Here is a 21,668-nt window from a genome sequence, read left to right as displayed (position 1 = left end):
ATAGTTGTAGTATAAATAAAAGTAGCGAAGCTCATGTGGTAAGCAATAAGAACATATACGTATGGGAAAAATTTCAGAGCAGCTCCCTGTTGCATATCCCTACACAATAGAGTGGAAGTCAAATAAACATACAGAACTGTTTCCAGACTTTGGGTTTCCATCAAGTGCATTACTACGTGAGTCTACAGAGATGCTCTCTGACGTGTTGCAGCAGTACATGGAATTGTTTCCAGACTTCGAGTTTCCCATCTGCGCTACACAATGAACCTCATCTAGGTACGAAGTGAATGTTACTATACCTTTCATACCCCGCCCGACTAGCCGCACAGTCTAACGCGCTGCTTCCCGAACGAGAAAGCATGCCGGTCCCCTGCACAAATCCGCCTGGCGGATTATTGTCGAGCTCCGGTGTGCCGGCCATCCTGTGGATGGTTTTTAAGGCGGTTTTCCATCTGCCTCGGCGAGTGCGGGTGGTTCCCCTTATTCCGCCTCAGTTGCAGTATGTCGGCGATTTCTGGGCAAACAGTCTCCACGTACCCTACACCATAATTACTCTACCACACAAACATTGGGGTTACCCTCGTCTGGTACGTTCCCGTGGTGGGTGGGAGGGGGGGAGGGTCCACTGAGGGCCGAACCGCACAGTAACCCTGGGTTCGGTGTGGGGCGGTGGTGATGTGGGTGGACTGCTGTTCTGTGGCCTGTTGTGGGGTTGTGAACCACTGAGGGCTATGGCGGGACAAAGCCTCCCATGACACAATACACAGTACCTTTCATGATCGTCCTGTCCAAAATTCATGCATCTAGATCATCGGGAAGAGGGGACTTCTTACAATTTTTTAGTAGGCTGGTACATAAGACACGCAAATATCCTCGTATCAAATGAAACAATGCATAGGTATGTCAGCAACATGGCCACATGCATATGGAAAACTGTAGAAAAAATATGAAAAATGACATAAAATAGGTAAAAGTCGAGGAACGCTTAATATAATTACGAGAAACTGACGGAAAATATGTAAAATTGAGGGAAAGACGACGAAATATGTAAAGTCACGAAAATCTTGCAAAATTACGTAAATTGACTGAGAAGACATCGAATTAAAGAAAAAATACCATGAAATGCGGGGAAATGATGTGGTTTGGGGCTACTTGGACACTCATTACGGAGAAAAACTTAAACGTTATGCTATGTCTGCAACCAGTTTTAACCCTCCCCCTCCCCCCTGTAAACTACGTGGGTTTTCCTGACATGTACTTCAACAAAGGGGGTGTAAGTACTACACAGAAGTGCTACATTGAAGCAGGCGAAACATATGTATCCCAAACCAGGACTGTATTCTCACATATGCAGTCAAATATAGATATTACCGAATCACTGTTGGTTCTCACAAGCAATTTTATTCTCTAACTGTCAAGGAGAAGAACCAGTGTGTTTAACATACTTAAGCCATTCCCTAGCGTGATTTGTAGGAAAGTGGACTTGTGCCACATATATCTGCCTTAATACTATGAGGAGGTTGTGTTCTAGAGATGTGGTGTTTGGACGAAAATGCTATGTTATCCTGATGATGATGAGGTCCCATACTCTGACGAGCGTAGGGAACGATGCGGGAGAACCGCACCGCCATAGGTCCTAGTGGAGGTGGTTAGCCATTGCCTTCCTGGGGAAGAATGATGATGATAAGACGACACAACAACACCCAGTCATCTCGAGGCAGGAAAAATCCCTGACCTCGCCGTGAATCGAACCCAGGACCCCGTGCGTGGGAAGCGAGAACGCGACCGCAAGACCACGAGCTGCGGACGATGTTATCCTACACATGAGCAAAACTACCTAACGTCAGACCATGACTTCTGTGTGAAAGAGGAGTGCTGTCAGGGTCATGGTGACGCTTCTGTGAACAGCAGCAAGACTGTTACATCTCCTTTGGTTACTGACCGTGGTGCTTACTCCCTCATAAGAAGTCTCTGCTTCTTCGTGTGTAGCAGGGCGTGGGTGGTAACTCAGTATATCAACTATCGAAATATTCATGTCGATTATCCTCGCTCTCTTTCCTAGTGAGGCATGGCCACATTCGTCAAAATCGCTACTACTAATACTAACAAGCATGACTGACACAGGAAATGTGACTGAGGGTACGTACGTTTCCGACTTAAAAAGACGTATAAAATCCGTCCATTTTCTAAGAGACAGAACAGCAGTCTCCCAACTTCGTTCTAGTTCGAGCGGCGGATGTACACTGACGATACCTTCATAGTGATGAACAGCTAGGTCACTTCCTGGGACACCAGAACAGTGAAAAAGGAAGTAGTTGTATCATCTTAAAGTTGGTCGCCGTAGTGATTGAGGTAGAAAACTTGCCAGGTAGTTGTATTTCAGACGATGGACAGATATGCCCTGCATTTGAGTATTAAAAGTGTAGCACTCTACACGGCTAATACTTCGGAAGCCATGGCTTTAACAATATAGCGTTTTTAGGTACAGAACCGTGTAGCCTTAGGCTAGGCGCGCACTGGCGATTTTCCGTCGCGCGATTTAATTGTCGCAAGAATGAAACACAGTGACTCGAATAGGAGCGCGCGCACGTGCGACAAAAAAGTAGCGGCGATTTAAAAGACGCAACCGGCTCTATTTCACGCGCGACGCGATTGTCGCAGGTGTGGAATGATTCTCAGGCACTGGCATGGGCCCGCGCGCACTAGCGACGAGATTTCTGTCAGTCGCTCTCGCTCTGTGTTGCAGACACACGAGTTCAGTGCGCCAGCAGCAGGTCTGATAACGGGAGTTGCGCTACGGATGACATTGTAGGTTGTGTTGTCGATTCAGAAAGACTAATTGCAGAAGTAGAAAAGCGACCAGCTCTCTACAACAGGAAATTAAAAGAATACAGTGATCGCAATTTGAAAGAGAAATTATGGGGAGAAGTATGCCGCAGCCTAATTCGGAACTGGACTGAACTGCCTGGACCAGAAAAGACTAACAAAGGTATTTCATGGTTCACTTATTTTATTCATTCATGTAGACATCACAGTTACAACAATTTAAATTTTTTCATAGTGCCAAGATACTAATCCTTGTGGAGTCACAAAGTAGTTTGCATCAATAAACCCGTATCTGCATACCACACGCATCAGCTGTTATTCCTACAGGCTCACAGGCTTTCAGATGGCATTCGTACGACTCGTACTCAGTTCGTACACCGTCATTTCGTCTTACGAAATTATGCAGAATACAACATGCTTTTATGATTAAGTCTGAAAAACCAACATCCACATCCATAGGTCGATGAAATATTCTCCATTTGTTAGCCAAAATCCCCAAAGTACATTCCACCATTCTACGAGCACGACAACGTCTATAATTAAAAACACGCTGTTTCATTGTCAGTACGGCCGCAGAATATGTCTAGACAGTGCAAATGCTTCATCTCCTACAAAATTAAAAGGTTGAGGCTCTCCTTCCTCGTCGTGTGGTAATTTTTGAGGATTTGGAATGTTTAACTGATTAGATTTCAGTTTTTGATATAAGTTGGATTTCTTGAACACATTAGAATCCCCATTGGCTCCGTACAAGCCCACGTCTATCACAGTGAAACAACAGTCAGCGTCCACTACGGCCAAAAGTATTGTCGAAAAATAATTCTTGTAATTATAAAACTCTGAGCCACTGTCAGCAGGCTTCTTCAGTCTCACATGTTTCCCGTCCACAGCACCAATGCAATTTGGAAAGTCAGTTCTGTCTAAAAACTGTTTGGTAATAATCTTCCAATCATCTTCAGTTTTTTCCGCCATATGAATAGACTGTAGACATTGCCACAACCGCTCGCATGTATCCTTCACAATTTCTCTGATTGTAGTGGCTCCCAATAGATATTCGTAGTGTAATGAGCGAAAGCTATTTCCAGTTGCAAGGTATCTGGAAGAAATAATATTCAGTAACAGCATTAATATTTACTCATAAAAGTATTACGGTAAATACTTACAATAAATTATATACAGTGATAATTTCATTTATGACAGGTAAAGAAATTCAAAGGAAGTGGAAAAATCTGAAGGACTGCTTCGCGAGAGAACTGGCATCACAGAAAAAATCGTCGTCTGGCAAGGCTGCAAGAAAACGGAGGAAATATCTATACTTCGATGCAATGTTATTTCTGCTCCCTCAGATGGAAGACAGACCGACCACCAGCAACATCGAAATCATGCCCAGTAGCAAGTAAACAAGGAAGTAGTTTCTCCCCCCCCCCCCCCTGTTTGTCTTCACAAAACAGCAACGATACTGCACAGAGCACAAAAGTACGACATCCTACGAAACGAGAGGCCAAGAAGGTTACGTCCTACGAGGAATCTCTATTAAATATATTAAAAGACAGACAAAAAGAAGAAGTTAACGAGGATAAGAATTTTGCATTAATGCTTGTCCCCATGCTGGCGAAGTTAAACGAAGAACAGAAACATTACGCGAAAATAGAAATACTGAATGTGATGAGGAATGCCAGATATTATCAGCTTTCACCGATTTTTCCACAGCATCCGAACATGTGCTATAACACCACTCAAGCAACTTATTCTCCAGCATCTTCATTCGTTCAACCGTATTCTTCAAATGTCCTAAATGAAAGGGAATCTCCACAAAATCTGTTCGTGTGCCCCTCTCCTGACAACCGCAACAAGACCACAGAAACCTCTATGCGCAACATGGTTTTGCAGTTCTCTCATGAAACAAGTTCGCCAGTTTCGACTTGCAGTAGCGATTTTCTTGATGTATCTGATCAGTAATGTAAAATGGCAACAACAATTGTTGAATGAAACGATTCTCTTGATGTATCTAATCAATAATGTAAAAGGGCAATAAAAACTGTTGAATGAAATAATGTGTGCTCACCTCAAAGTCACTGTCTGAAGCAGTGTATCAAAACTATTCTTATTCATTCGATAGTATTGAAAGAATTTATTTGGGTGATTTTGTAACTGTTCGTGTAATTTGTAAAACTGCCCTTTCACTAGTCTTTGACTTACAATCGGATGCACCCAGTAACGACATTTGCGCTGTTTTCTCGCTCTTCGTAGTAAAAGCGCCACCAAACAAGCTGTTTCGATGAAATCCATGCTGGTACTGAGAGAAGTTGCGATTTTCCTGCCGCTGTGTGCGCACCACAATGTACTTCCGCGACAGCGATTGTTCAGTCGCGCCGACTGAAAAATCGCCTGTGCGCGCCTAGCCTTAGGAGTGTATGTGTTTATGCTCTACGCCAAAGAAACTGGTACACCTGCCTCGTATCGTGTGGGGCCCCCGCGAGCACGCAGACGTGCCGCAACACAATGTGCCATGCACTCGACTAATATCTGAAGTAGTGCTGGAGGGAATTGACTCCATTAATCCTGCAGGACTGTCCATAAATCCATAAGAGTAGGAGAGGATGGGGATCTGAACAGCACGTTGCAAGGCGTCCCAGATATGCTCAATAAAGTTCATGTCCGGGGAGATTGGTGGCAAGCGGAAGCGTTTAAACTCAGAAGAGTTCCCCTGGAGCCACTCTGTAGGAATTCTGGACCTGTGGGATGTCGCATTGTCCTGTTGGAATTGTCCAAGTCCGCTGGAATGCACAATGGGCATGAGAGGATACAGGTGATCAAACAGGATGGTTCAAATGGCTCTGAGCACTATGGGACTCAACTGTTGAGGTCATCAGTCCCCTATAACTTAGAACTACTTAAACCTAACTAAACTAAGGACATCACAGACATCCATGTCCGAGGCAGGATTCGAACCTGCGACCGTAGCGGTCGCGCGGCTCCAGACTGTAGCGTCTAGAACCGCTCGGCCACTCCGGCCGGCTCAGACAGGATGCTTAAGTACGTTTCACCTGTCAGAGTCGTACCAGGGGTCCCATTTCACTTCAATTGCACACGCCCCACACCATTACAAAGCCCCCACCAGCTTGAACATTGCCCTGCTGACATGCAGGGTCCATGGATTCATGAGGTTGCATGTCCATCCGCTCTATACAATTTGAAACTAGACTTGTCCGACCAGGCAACATGTTTTCAGTCATCAACAGTCCAATGTCGGAGTTGACGGGTCGAGGGGAGGCGTAAAGCTTTGTGTCGTGCAGTCATCAAGGGTACACGAGTGGGCCTTCGGCTCCGAAAGTCCATATCGATTATGTTTCGTCGAATGGTTCACACGCTGACACTTGTTGATGGCTTAGCATTGAAATCTGCAGGGTTGCACTTCTATCACGTCGAACGATTCTCTTCAGTCCCGTTCTTTCAGGATATTTTTCCGCCGGCAGCGATGTCGGAGATTTGATGTTTTGGTTCAAATGGCTCTGAGCACTATGGGACTCAACTGCTGTGGTCATAAGTCCCCTAGAACTTAGAACTACTTAAACCTAACCTAAGGACAGCACACAACACCCAGCCATCACGAGGCAGAGAACCCGGGCGTGGGAAGCGAGAACGCTACCGCACGACCACGAGATGCGGGCATTTGATGTTTTACCGGCTTCCTGATACTCACGGTACACTCGTGAAATGGTCGCACGAGAAAATTCCTTCATCGCTACCTTGGAGATGCTGTATCCCATCGCTCGTGCGCCGACTATAACGCCACCTTCAAACTCACTTAAATCTTGATAACCTGCCATTGTAGCAGCAGTAATCGATCTAACAACTGCGCCAGACTCTTTTGGTCTTATGTAGGCGTTTCCGACCGCAGCGCCGTAGTCTGCCATTTTACATATCTCTGTATTTGAATACGGACGCCTATACCAGTTTCTTTGGCACTGCAGTGTATGTAGCATCAATTTTGAAGGGTTTGCAGCGAAGAATGTGGTCTCTGGTTACATACATTACGTTTTGCTTGTCTTAGAGGGCACACTGCTACCTACTAAACGTAGTTAACATATCGAAATTATTTTTAAAGTTAAAATGAAAGCCGTACATCGCTACAGTACTGAGAAAATAGAAGTTAAAGTATTATATTTGTGCGTGCTGACGCCGAGCACGCAGCCTGAGTACGCCACTGATAAGCATTGTAGCCTACAGTTTAGTCATGAGCAGTTCTTACAAGTAGTTGCACGTTTCTCAAAACGAGTGATCGCGATTTATTGTTGTATTTACTGCAGTACGAAAATGATGCAGAAGATATTCTACTCCAAAAGCTGCATAAGGGAAAATCTGAACTACAGTACATCCCATCTTTAAGGCAAGGCTTGACAAAAGTGTTTTTACAACACTTATCAATCGTCATTTATTAAACGAAGACAAAGTTTTGTGACTTTTTCATGATAAATATTTTCCAGTTAACTATGTCCTAACCAAGCACGACTCACGCCCCGTCCCCACAGCTTTAATTCCGCCAGTACCTCGTCTCCTATCTTCCAAACTTCACAGAAGCTCTCCTGCGAACCTTGCACAACTAGCACTCCTGGAAGAAAGGATCCTTAGCTACAAATAACTCTTACAATTTTAACACGCACCGGAATGTACCAGAAGAAGTTGAAAGCGGAACAGTTAGTAAAAAATGATAAAACAGCGCTGTCAAAAAAGCAGATAAAGGAAACCTACAGTACCCTGTCATGCCATACATGGGAACTATTTAAGATAAAGTATAACGTGTGTTTCGTTAGGCTGTCATGTTAGTTTCAGTACCGCCAATATGCCGAATAAAATCATCTGTCATAAAACACAGAAGGACCTGACTTTCAACGAATTTGCAAGAACCAGTAAGTTTGTCGTTAGTAGTGTTTTTACTTGTACGATGTACTGTGTAATGTGTGCTTGAAAGCAGATTGTCATATGCAAGACCATATATATGTAAACGACGCGCGCGCGCGTGTGTGTGTGTGTGTGTGTGTGTGTGTGTGTGAAGGGCAAACACCAGGAAACAGGTTCTGAAGTGACACACACATCACCAGTGCTACGTAAGTAATTTAGCAATAACAGTACTTTGCAACCAAAATGATGTTCACTAATGTGTCTTATGTGTCTGCCCTTTTCTGGTATTGTATTCGCAGACATTTGAAAATGGACAAATGCTGATTGGTGTTCATGGTGCAATAAAGGCGTCTTGCATAATAAAACTGAGAGCCTGCAGTACTTTTAAAATGGCTTCATCGTTTAGAAGTTTCAGTGAGGTTTCGAAGTTACAGTCAGGCTGTGGACACGTACATAAAGAAATCAATGGGTTTAAAATAGTCACTGCTTCCATACCAATAGTCAGTGCCCTGCATCAATACAACTACCTGCAAAAGACTCCTACATGCGACAACTAGACTGGAAAACGAGCACCACAAACAGTCACTACACTGTGATAAACCAGCACTGGATCACAGTACAAAGTCAAAAAGGAAAATGACACAAACGAACTGCACACTTCAAATTTCCATTGAAGCAAAACGGATTTTACTATCTTCTAATAACTCCCGCCAAGTCCGCTTCGTTCGGTAAACATCACCTCGAACCAGCTGGTTGCCCCACTCTCTTCTAGGAGTCATCTTACTACAAAGTCGTTGTACGCCCACTGGACAGCAACCCCTCTCTCAAAATGGACAAACAACTGAACCAGTTCCTATGCCAGCACACCAGAGCACATTCATGAACTCTTCGAAAACTGTCCTCACGCGGAAACGTCTTCGTTGACCACTACCAACTTTCAATACACAGTAGGCAACACTGCCTCCGCCCCAGAGGGCACAAAACTCGCATCGTGTCCCCACGACCCTTGCCAGCCGACACTTGCTTTGTGAGCTACCAATACCGCTCCACCAAATTATTTTGTCATGCAAATCAGCCCCCAGATCAGAAAGTAAGCACCTGGCCATGTCTTGCTAATGTTCATAATTCTTACTGCAAGATGCTTCCTGACGACCGTCGGAGTTGTTTCTTTTCCAAAAATCATTCGGAAACACGGCCCATTCCAATTAAATCATTCGCCTTTTAAAACAGCGTGGTCGGTTTAGACCACTCCCATTTAGCCAATTAAGAGATCAGTAGTCCCGAACCTGCACACCAGGAGTTGCGTCTTTGAGTAGTCGTCAAAACGTCCTGGATCCCAGGTTCGAACCCAACCACTGCTTAAATTCTGAATAAAGATCATCAAAAATGGAAGCCGAAGACTCCGGCATAACAAGTCACTCTCATTCTGCCTACGACCTAGTCAAAGAGGGCGGATGATCGAATAGAGGTTGAGAGCACTCTCTTGCCCCGGGGTTGGGAAACCGCAGCTAGAAGGTGGAAAAATCAGCAATGTTCAACAGCAAGAGGATGGAGAAGGCAATGAAAATCGCTGCATTAAAGACACATAATCTATATCCACAGGAGGCCTGTAATTTAAAATGTGTCATAATGATCTGTCCAATGGAAAAAGATTCCAGATTAGTCTCCCATTCAGATCTCTGGGAGGGGACTGCCATGGGGGAAGTGATCATGAGCAAAAGATAGAATAACCAACTACGGGATAACATTCTACATGTCGGAACTTGGAATGTCAGTAGTCTGAACGTAGTAGGAAACCTAGAAAATCTGACAAGGGAAATGCAAAGGCTCAGTCTAGATACAGGGAGGGGAGCGATCTTGGTGAAGTGAACTGGAAAGAAAATAAGGATGGATTTCTAGTCAGACGAACAACATGAGCAGGGAAAAAGGTGTAATGAGAGAAGAATTCGTTATTTATAACGAAGGTGGAGCAGAGAGTGAGCTACTGCGAACAGTTCAACGATGAGACTGTTCTCCTCAGATTCGACAGCAAACCAAGACCACCAATGACAGTTCAGTTCCACGAGTTAACCTCGCAAGCAAAAGATGAAAAAAATTGAGAAAGTATATGAGGATACTCAATGGGAGATTCAGTATGTAAAGTGAGACGAAAATCTAGTAATCATGGAGGACTGGAATGCCGTTGCAGGGGAAGTAATAGTAGAAAGGGTTATGGGAGAATAGGGGATTGACAGCAGGCATGGGAGAGGAGAAGGACTAATTGAATTCTGCAATAAATTTCAGATAGTAATAGCGAATACTCTATTCAAGAATCACAAGAGGAGGAGGTATACTTGGGAAAGACATGGAGACACGGGAAGATACCAGCTGGATTACATCACGATCAGACAGAGATTCCGAAATCAGATACTAGGTTGTAAGACGTACCCAGGTGCAGATATAGACTCATGTCACAAGTGATGAAGAACAGAATGAAGTATAAGTGAATCATCCAGAAGAATCAGTGCGGGAGGAATCGGGATAATAAAGTACGAGGTGCAGTCAAGTTCTAAGGCCTCTGATTTTTTTTCTCCGGACTGGAAAGAGATAGAAACATGGGCATTGTTTTAAAATGAGGCCGCGTTCATTGTCAATACGTCCCAGAGATGGCAGCACCGTACGGCAGATGGAATTTTACCGCCAGCGACGAGAATGAGAACTGTTTTAAATACTTAAAATGTTGATGTTTTCCTTACTTGAACAGCATGCAGTCATTCGTTTTCTGAATTTGCGTGGTGTGAAACCAATTGAAATTCATCGACAGTTGAAGGAGACATGTGGTGATGGAGTTATGGATGTGTCGAAAGTGCGTTTGTGGGTGCGACAGTTTAATGAAGGCAGAACATCGTGTGACAACAAACCGAAACAACCTCGGGCTCGCACAAGCCGGACTGACGACATGATCGAGAAAGTGGAGAGAATTGTTTTGGGGGATCGCCGAATGACTGTTGAACAGATCGCCTCCAGAGTTGGCATTTCTGTGGGTTCTGTGCATGACGACCTGAAAATGCGAAAAGTGTCATCCATGTGGGTGCCACGAATGCTGACGGACGACCACATGGCTGCCCATGTGGTATGTTGCCAAGCAATGTTGACGCGCAAAGACAGCATGAATGGGACTTTCTTTTCGTCGGTTGTGACAATGGATGAGACGTGGATGCCATTTTTCAATCCAGAAACAAAGCGCCAGTCAGCTCAATGGAAGCACACAGATTCACCGCCACCAAAAAAATTTCGGGTAACCGCCAGTGCTGAAAAAATGATGGTGTCCATGTTCTGGGACAGCGAGGGCGTAATCCTTACCCATTGCGTTCCAAAGGGCACTACAGTAACAGGTGCATCCTACGAAAATGTTTTGAAGAACAAATTCCTTCCTGCACTGCAACAAAAACGTCCGGGAAGGGCTGCACGTGTGCTGTTTCACCAAGACAATGCACCCGCACATCGAGCTAATGTTACGCAACAGTTTCTTCGTGATAACAACTTTGAAGTGATTCCTCATGCTCCCTATTAACCTGACCTGGCTCCTAGTGACTTTTGGCTTTTTCCAACAATGAAAGACTCTCTCCGTGGCCGCACATTCACCAGCCGTGCTGCTATTGCCTCAGCGATTTTCCAGTGGTCAAAACAGACTCCTAAAGAAGCCTTCGCCGCTGCCATGGAATCATGGCGTCAGCGTTGTGAAAAATGTGTACGTCTGCAGGGCGATTAGGTCGAGAAGTAACGCCAGTTTCATCGATTTCGGGTGAGTAGTTAATTAGAAAAAAATCGGAGGCCTTAGAACTTGAATGCACCTCGTACTGATGAATGTTGAGATGCGTTTGAAGTTCACCAACGATGTGGGTACTACGATAAGGAATACTAGAGTATGCAGCTCAGTTGAAGAGGAGTCGACGTCTTAGAAAAGAGCAATCACAACTTGGACAGACAAGCATAGGTGCAAGAAAGGTAACCATGAAGAAGCTTTGGGTAACAGAAGAAACACTTCAACTGATCTACGAAGGAAGGAAGTACAAAAAAGTTCAGGGAAAGACAAGAATACCGCAATATAAATCCCTTAGTCATGAAATCAATAGTAAATGCATGGCAGCCAAGGGAAAATGGCTGCAGAAAAGATGTGAAGAAATAGAAAAAGAAATGATCGTTCGGAGGACTGACTCAGTATACAGAAAAGACAAAACAACCTTCGGCGAAATTAAAAACAATGTTGGTAACATTGAGAGCGCAACGAAATTCTACTGTTAAACGCAGAGGAGAGAGTTGTAGGTGGAAAGAGAACAATGAATCTATGACGTGATGGAGGAAGAAACTGGAGTCAGTGTGAAAGACTTCGGGATCCAGTATAAGAGAGAATTTTTGAGCTCAGGAAGACTTGAGATCCAATAAGGCAGACAGATAGATAACACTCCATCAGAATTTCTAAAATCATTGAGAAAAGTGACAACCATACGATTGTTCAAATTGTTGTGTAGAATCTGTGAGACTGGCGACGTAACATCACACATTCGGAAAAATATTATCCACACAATTCCAAAGATAGCAAGGGCAGGTAAGTGGGAGAAATAGCGCACATTCAGCTTAACAATTCATGCATCCAAGCCGCTGACAAGAATAACATACAGAAGAATTGAAAAGAAAAATGAGGATCTGATAGATGATGATCAGTTTCGCTTTACGAATAGTCGAGGCACCAGACAGGCATTACTGCTGTTTAGCTTGATAATGGGAGCAAGACTGGAGAAAAAGGCAGGGAGCAGTCTTTCATTCCTACTTTTCAGTTTATACATCGAAGAAGTAATGATGGAATTAAAAGGAAGGTTCAAGAGTGGAATTAAAATTTAGAGTGAAAGAGCGTCAAAGATAAGATTCGTTGATGACGTTGTTATCCTCAGCGAAAATGAAGAAAAACTACGGAATCTATTGAATGGAATGAACTGTCTAATGAGTACCGAATATGAATTGAGAGTAAACCCAAAAAAGACAAAACTAACGAGATGCAGTAGAAATGAGAATAGCGAGGTAGGCGAAGTTAAGAAATTCTGCTATCTTGGAAGCAAAATAACGCATGACGAACGAATCAATCAGGACATAAAAAGCTGGCTGGCACATGCAAAGAGGTCATTCCAGGCCAAGAGAAATCTAGTGGTATCAAACAAAGGCGTTAACTTGAGGAAGAAATTTCTGAGAATGTACAGTTGGAGCACAGCATTGTATGATGGTGAAACATGGGTAGTGGGAACACCAGTACAGAAGAGAATCGAAGAGGTTGAGACTTACTGCTACAGAAGAATATTGAAAATTAGATGGACTAATAAAATAAAAAATGAAGAGGTCCTCTCGAGAATCAGCGAAGACAGGAGCATGTGTAAAACACTGAGAAATAGAAGGGACAGGATGATAGGACATGCGTTAAGACATCATGGAATAACCTCCATTGTACTAGAGGGAACTGCAGAAGGTAAAAACTGTATGCATATATAAAGGTTGGAATATATCCAACAAATAATTGAAGAGATAGAGTGCAAGTGCTACTCTGAGATGAAGGGGTTAACGGAGAAGAATTTGTTGTGGGCAGCATCAAACCAGTCAGAAAACCACACCTAACAATTGGTTATCAGTTTCTTTCATTCCAGATCTCGGATTCACCTTTTAATTCTGACTTCGGTAGAGAATTTATTTATTATAAACTGTCGTTGCCAACTCTTCATTTATACCGAACTGTGACGTAACTATTTCAGAACCTGGTATCGTCCCTTTAAATACACCCTCTGGGTCTGGTGGATCCCTCTCTTCTTCGGTTTCCAAACCTTTAATATTCTAGTCTAGAGACAGGTCTTCATCCAGTTTTTTGTGGGTATAAAACATTATCTTTCTCCAGATAATTTTCGGAAAGATCATCACCTTTTGGGACATAATCATTATTGCCTTTTACAACAACTGATGTAGAATTTCTGCTTCTAATTGCTCCCTTTTCATCCCATTTGTTATTTTAGTCCCTTTTAACACACTTCCTGCCCTAATGTGAACTGCTATCAATCCCTTCAAGCCACTTCTTTCTTTCTTCTTCCCATTCCTTCATCTTGTGCTCTTTCTGGAACACCTTCTCACCTCGGATTCCTTTGTTTTCAGCCTCCTTCTGTGTCCTCCTAGCTCTCTGTTTCTTATGTGCCCAGAATTGTGCCAGTAATTTTGCTATTAGGTCCTTTTATCTGCACCAATTTCTTTCGGTCACCCCCCCCCCCCCGCTCCCCCAATCAGAAAAATAAATAAAATAGATATCCTTAGCTACGTATTTCAACATTTGTCGTTTAAATGGTACATCTTTGAAACAAATTCCACCAGTTGTTCATACTACAGAGTAACAACTGACAAAAACACAACAGTGAGAAACGACACCCAACAAGTGCTCAAAATGGTGCCATAGGATATATTTTTCTGGGTTTCCTCCATTGTATAGCCAACAGTCGTTACTTCTAGCTGGTAAAGATGACATTCTAAGCAGTGATTCCAATCCTGGCAGTGGTTACCAAGTGAAACTTTCTATTCCTCTGTGCCTTGGAGCGTCCATAGCATAGCATCTTGTCACACTCACGTTCGCAGCCTGGATGTACACACTCTCAGCAACGTGCAGTGTGCTGAGCAGATTACGTGACACACTGTTCCTCTGATATGATTGTAAATATTTATTTGTGGACTTGGATTATACACTCCTGGAAATGGAAAAAAGAACACATTGACACCGGTGTGTCAGACCCACCATACTTGCTCCGGACACTGCGAGAGGGCTGTACAAGCAATGATCACACGCACGGCACAGCGGACACACCAGGAACCGCGGTGTTGGCCGTCGAATGGCGCTAGCTGCGCAGCATTTGTGCACCGCCGCCGTCAGTGTCAGCCAGTTTGCCGTGGCATACGGAGCTCCATCGCAGTCTTTAACACTGGTAGCATGCCGCGACAGCGTGGACGTGAACCGTATGTGCAGTTGACGGACTTTGAGCGAGGGCGTATAGTGGGCATGCGGGAGGCCGGGTGGACGTACCGCCGAATTGCTCAACACGTGGGGCGTGAGGTCTCCACAGTACATCGATGTTGTCGCCAGTGGTCGGCGGAAGGTGCACGTGCCCGTCGACCTGGGACCGGACCGCAGCGACGCACGGATGCACGCCAAGACCGTAGGATCCTACGCAGTGCCGTAGGGGACTGCACCGCCACTTCCCAGCAAATTAGGGACACTGTTGCTCCTGGGGTATCGGCGAGGACCATTCGCAACCGTCTCCATGAAGCTGGGCTACGGTCCCGCACACCGTTAGGCCGTCTTCCGCTCACGCCCCAACATCGTGCAGCCCGCCTCCAGTGGTGTCACGACAGGCGTGAATGGAGGGACGAATGGAGACGTGTCGTCTTCAGCGATAAGGGTCGCTTCTGCCTTGGTGCCAATGATGGTCGTATGCGTGTTTGGCGCCGTGCAGGTGAGCGCCACAATCAGGACTGCATACGACCGAGGCACACAGGGCCAACACCCGGCATCATGGTGTGGGGAGCGATCTCCTACACTGGCCGTACACCACTGGTGATCGTCGAGGGGACACTGAATAGTGCACGGTACATCCAAACCGTCATCGAACCCATCGTTCTACCATTCCTAGACTGGCAAGGGAACTTGCTGTTCCAACAGGACAATGCACGTCCGCATGTATCCCGTGCCACCCAACGTGCTCTAGAAGGTGTAAGTCAACTACCCTGGCCAGCAAGATCTCCGGATATGTCCCCCATTGAGCATGTTTGGGACTGGATGAAGCGTCGTCTCACGCGGTCTGCACGTCCAGCACGAACGCTGGTCCAACTGAGGCGCCAGGTGGAAATGGCATGGCAAGCCGTTCCACAGGACTACATCCAGCATCTCTACGATCGTCTCCATGGGAGAATAGCAGCCTGCATTGCTGCGAAAGGTGGATATACACTGTACTAGTGCCGACATTGTGCATGCTCTGTTGCCTGTGTCTATGTGCCTGTGGTTCTGTCAGTGTGATCATGTGATGTATCTGACCCCAGGAATGTGTCAATAAAGTTTCCCCTTCCTGGGACAATGAATTCACGGTGTTCTTATTTCAATTTCCAGGAGTGTATTTATGTACTCTTATACATATTATGTAACGTCGCTAGCCTCTATTTGACCTGTTATACAGGGTTAAAAACGTCAGTTCTTCTATACCACTAATCAAGACTCTGTAGCAACTCAACTACTGTCAAAAGATTCCCTAGTCTGACCACTGGACTGGAGAGCTAGCACTGCAAACAGCCACTACCCCATCTCCAGATGGTTTATAGTATCTTCTGCGTACACAATCCAAGAAAACTAACTCAAAAGATAGAAGAACACAGTGAGAAACGCTGTAAGTTTCCACTCGAGCTAATGGAATTTATTGTGCTGATGGAATTACATTTTCCTGGCGACAAATTGGTCTCAACTTTATCTTCAATACATACTGAAACTTGAGTAATGAATTACATTTTGTGCCAAGCCCACGACTTGAACCCAGGTCTTCTGCGTATTAGGCGGATGTGCTGACCACTATATCACCGTGACATTGTGGCTATCACTGCTGAATCCCCCATTACATACAAAGCTGGCCTGCTTTTCCAGTATCAGAGAGGCTCAGCAATACTGATGATTTAAGAAAGAGAAAATGGGATGAAGGTGTGAACTGATGTTTTTGTTAGGGATGGTATTTGACTAGCTGTGGTAGTCGCAATACCCTGATGATGTAGTGGTTAGCATATCTGGCTAGTAAGCAGTCCTGGTATTGGTACTAATTATAATTCATTACTTCAGTTTCTCTCCTTTGCGAAGGAATTTATTGTCTTCTACAAGACGTCATAAAGTCCTCCACGTTGCTATCAAACAATACCTCCAACTAACTGATGTCTACTCATTGTAATATGAGACGATCTCGCAAATTCTTACGAAGTCGATTCCTTTTCTCAGAAAAATCGAAAACCAACTTTATTAAGCACCGAGGATCACTCACACCTGTCTTCAAACACACAACGCTTTCATAATCTCACCTGTGCCCCACAGGACTCACGATTCCCATGACACCCTCGGAGGACTGCCGGCTGACTCCTCCATTTCGCAAGCTCCCTTAACGCTCCACGAAATTATTTAGGGGTATCAGATATAGTTATCTGGGCTCAAAAAACCTTATTTTCAAAATTTCTTCAGAAAAAAATCTTCGCTGCCTTAGCTTTACACAATGTCTGTGATACCAGCAAAACTGGCGTCCACCTGGACAAGGGCTGCTGTTCATTATATGAGAGTAGATGGATGCTCCTCATCGTCTTGTGATCTCTCACCATCTGTTGGAAACTTCCGCCTATTCTTGTTGCGCCGTTAACGTCTCCACAGCGTGTCCCATGGCGGATGGTCGATTTTTAGAGATACAATACAGACGATCTTTCGAAGTAAGAAACTCCAGTAAACAAGGGTCTTAAAATGCATACCTTAAGAGTATGAACACTTGTTGAACAGAAGAGATGTGTTTCACAGTAGCAAAGATCAACGACTGCTCAAAGCTCTTAAGGTATGCACTTTAGAGACGAATTTCACTGGACATTTTTCTTGTTTTAACCTATACTACCACTTCTCAAAATATGGAAAGGACAGAGCATCCAGTAGATGAGATTTGTTTCTCAGTATCGAAGATGAAGTGCTCATAGCTCTTACACTATGCATTTGAAGGCACATGTTTACGTTTTTGCTTTGAGTTATCGTCCCTGTCATAGCCATGAATATTGACTGTTCCTCCTGGGATAAAACTGTATATCACATGGCACTGTTATATTGTATCTCTCATTTATTGCAATTCTTCCTGGATGTTTGTAGAGCTATTTCGGTGTAATGCCTTGACTACTTTTGTTGTTACTGTTTCCTGTTGCTGTGGCAACTCCGTAACTACTGTTGGTGGATGTAAGAATATTCCCTGTACTAGATCAACAACCTCTGCCTGCATATCTAACGTAAGCTCCAATCTGTGCATGAAGTTATGATGGTTTTCACTGATACTGGCAAGTGGCAGGTGGCAAGTGACACCCAAAGCCATGAGTTTGCCACTGAGGGGGGGATGCACGGTATTTTGTTCCCCATCTCTTTGTGATATAATAACTGGAGTATTTGCTGTTTTACTGATGTAGAGACCTGTTGTATCGATGCTGACTTCAGTTGTTCGCAGTAATTACATGTTTTTTGGGGTGACAGCGATATCTTCCACCACTGATGCGAAGTTTCGATCAAGTTGGCTGACCTCACAGACGAACTTCTGTTATTATTTATTGTTCCATTGCGGAAAAAATTTGCCCTTCTTGTGTGACCCAAGGTTTTGGGTCTGTGGCCAAAACAGCGATAAACAAAAGAGGACTACTAGCGAGAATTAACCTGTGTCTGGTCCACCAATGATACAAGCAGGTGTAGATGAAATTTCGACCTGTGCAGCTTGTATCTCACTGTCTCCTTGTTCCTTCTATCTTATTTATTTATTCATTTACACGTCAAGTTCCGTAGAACCAAATTGAGGAGCAAATCTCCAAGACCATGGGGTGCATCAGTACTTGAAATTACAACTTAAAAGTAATAACAGATAAAAATAACATGTTTATTAATCCAAAAAAGTCAAGCTATAAGTTTCAGTAAAGGCAATCAACAATATAACATAAGAATCAGCTTAATTTTGCAAGGAACTCCTCAACAGAATAGAAGGAGTGATTCATGAGGAAATTCTTCAGTTTCGATTTGAAAGCACGTGGATTACTGGTAAGATTTATGAATTCTAGTGGTAGCTTATTGAAAATGGATGCAACATTATACAACACACCTTTCTACACAAGAGTTAAGGAAGTCCGATCCAAATGCAGGTTGGATTTCTGCCGAGTATTAACTGAGTTAAAGCTGCTTATTCTTGGGAATAAGCTGATAGTGTTAAAAAGAGAAGACAGCAAATATATATATATATATATATATATATATATATATATATATATATATATATATATATATTTGCTGTCTTCTCTTTTTAACACTATATATAGGCAAAGGTGGAAAAATGGGCCCCTGCTGGCATTATGGGCCCCATACATATTTGGAAGTACAGGCCACGAATTCTAGCGGAGAGCACATGAACTACTAAAACTAGTTGCCAAACTTCACTGTACAGTGCGCAGACGTAGTAGCTGTCATGGTTTGTGAGTAGTTGTGCTGTGAATCTTTTCGCTGTCATCAAAAGTTTGAAAGGTTAGTGTTTACTTGAATAAAACTCAAATTTCTAACATGTTATTAGTAGAACTAAGGTAAGGTACGTATTTGGCTTGCTGTTGGGATACCGTTTTACGTTAATTAACGTCGGTTGCGAACCAAACTAACCGTAGGCAAGATCGTTTTCCCCAAGATGGCAAGGGTGGATATATGGGCCCCTTTTGCTGCTGGTATTATGGGCCCCGTAAAATCAATCAGATATTGCTGCTCTTTATGTTTCAGATGCCTCGAACACATCTTGTACTACCAAAAAAATCGAAACGGCAATCGTGGGACAAAGCAAATATGGCAAATGCTATTGTAGCTATGAAAGAGAAAAAAATGGGGTTGAAAAAAGCGGTTAAAGTGTACTCTGTCCCTCGTTCTACGCTCCAAAGGCTTTCCACCGGTTTTACCACAGGGACTTGAGGACGAACTGGTTAAATATCTTCTCATTATGGAATTCAAATCCTACGGCCTTACCAGAAATGACATCAGGCGCATGGCCTACCAGCTTTGCACAAGAAATAAAAAGTTGGTGTTTCTGTCCCTGATGTTGACGACGCTGTATGTCTATTTTGTGAAGGGATTTTTTTAAAGGACACAAAAGGTGAACTTTGGGTCCAGTGTATAGCCTGTGAGATGTGGGCTCAAAACGAATGCGCTGGATGCGAAAAAGATGCTTATGTGTGTGACTATTGCAAATAGGCTAGGCGTAGCTGTGAAAATCATCCCACTAGTAGGCTAATTAACAATGTTCAGAGTGAATCTTTCTTTCATTATACAGAAAAATTAAATAAAATTATATTTTTCAAATATTTGTTTCTTTTTATTTCAAACTACCTTGGGGCCCATATTACCAGCACAAATTCTTGCCGCAACAAAATGCAGAGTATCAGGAAAAAAATAAAATTTTGTTTTAAATATTAAAAAGTTGGACCAAAACATGTCGTAACTATTGCAGGACATACTAGAGAAATGTTTTACGTTAATTTCAGGTGATTATACTAAAAATAAAAGATGTTATATAAAAAAACAGAGTGGGGGCCCATTTATCCACCTTTACCTCTATATATTGAGAAGACAATGTCAAAATATTCAGATTAGTGAACAGGGGTCGACAAGAAGTTCGCAAACTTACCCCACTTATTGCCCAATATGCCTATTTCTGAGTCAAACATATCCTTTTAGAATGGGAAGAGTTACCCCAAATTGTAATACTATACGACATAAGCTAACGAAAATAAGCAAAGCAGGCTAATTTTCGTGTCAAATGATCGATTAATTCTGATACTGTCCAGATAGTCTTTGAATAAGATCCTGAACATGGGCTTCCCGTGACAGTTTACTATCTGTCTCAAAACCTAGAAATTTGAACTGTTCAGTTTCATTAATCATATGCCCATTCTGTGAAATTAAAACATCGCAATTTGTTGAATTGTGTTAGAAACTGTAAAAGCTGACTCTTACTGTGATTTAGCATTAGTTTATTTTCTACAAGCCAAGAACTTATGTCATGAACTGCACTGTTTGAAACCGAGCCAATGTTGCACATAACATTATTTACTACCATACTACTTTGTCATCAGCAAACAGAAATATTTTAGAGTTACTCATAACACTAGAGGGCATATCATTTATATAAATAATGAACAGGGTTGGCCACAACACTGATCCCTGGGGCATGCCCCAATTTACTGTACTCCACTCAGTCCCAACATCTCAGCCATTATCAACACTGTGAGTAATGACCTTTTGCTGTCTGTTGTTAAAGTAAGAGATGAACTAATGTGAGCTACTCCCCATATTCCATTATGGTCCAACTACTGGACCAATATTTTGTGCTCAACACGATCAAATGCCTTCATTAAATCAAAAAATATGCCTAACGTTCGAATCTTTTTGTTTAATCCATCCAGTACCTCACAGAGAAAAGAGAATATAGCATTTTCAGTTGTTAAGCGACTTCTAAAGCCGAACTGTACATTTGATAGCAAATTATGTGATATAAAATGATCAATTATCCTTACATACATTGCCTTTTCAATAACTTTAGCAAACATTGATGTCATAGAAATAGGTCTTAAATGGTCTACATTATCCCTTTCTCCCTTTTTATAAAGTATTGAGTACTTTAATTGTTCAGGAAACTGACCATTCCTAAAGGGAAAACTACAAATATGGCTAAGTACAGAGCTAACATATGCAGCACATTACTTTAATATTCTGCTAGGCACTCCATTATATCCATGAGAGTCCTTAGTCTTCAGTGATTTAGTTATTGATTCATTTCCCCCTCGTCTGTATCACGTAGGAGTATTTCAGACATCAATCTTGGAAAGGCATTTGCCAAGAGAGTTGTATGATTCCCTGTAAAAACTAAATTTTTATTTAATTAACAAGCAATGCTCAGAAAATGATTGTTAAATACTTTATGTATATCTGATTGATCAGTAACTGAAACATTTTTACTAATAACTGACTTTATATTGTCGACCTTGTGCTGCTGGCCAGATACTTCCTTCACAACTGACCATATGGTTTTAATTTTATCCTATGAATTAGCTATTCTATTTGTGCACCACATATTATTTGTCTTCCTAATAACATTTTTAAG

The sequence above is a fragment of the Schistocerca nitens genome, chromosome 5 (assembly GCF_023898315.1).
Source record: "Schistocerca nitens isolate TAMUIC-IGC-003100 chromosome 5, iqSchNite1.1, whole genome shotgun sequence".
Classification (NCBI taxonomy): domain Eukaryota; kingdom Metazoa; phylum Arthropoda; class Insecta; order Orthoptera; family Acrididae; genus Schistocerca; species Schistocerca nitens.
This window is presented reverse-complemented; position numbering follows the sequence as displayed.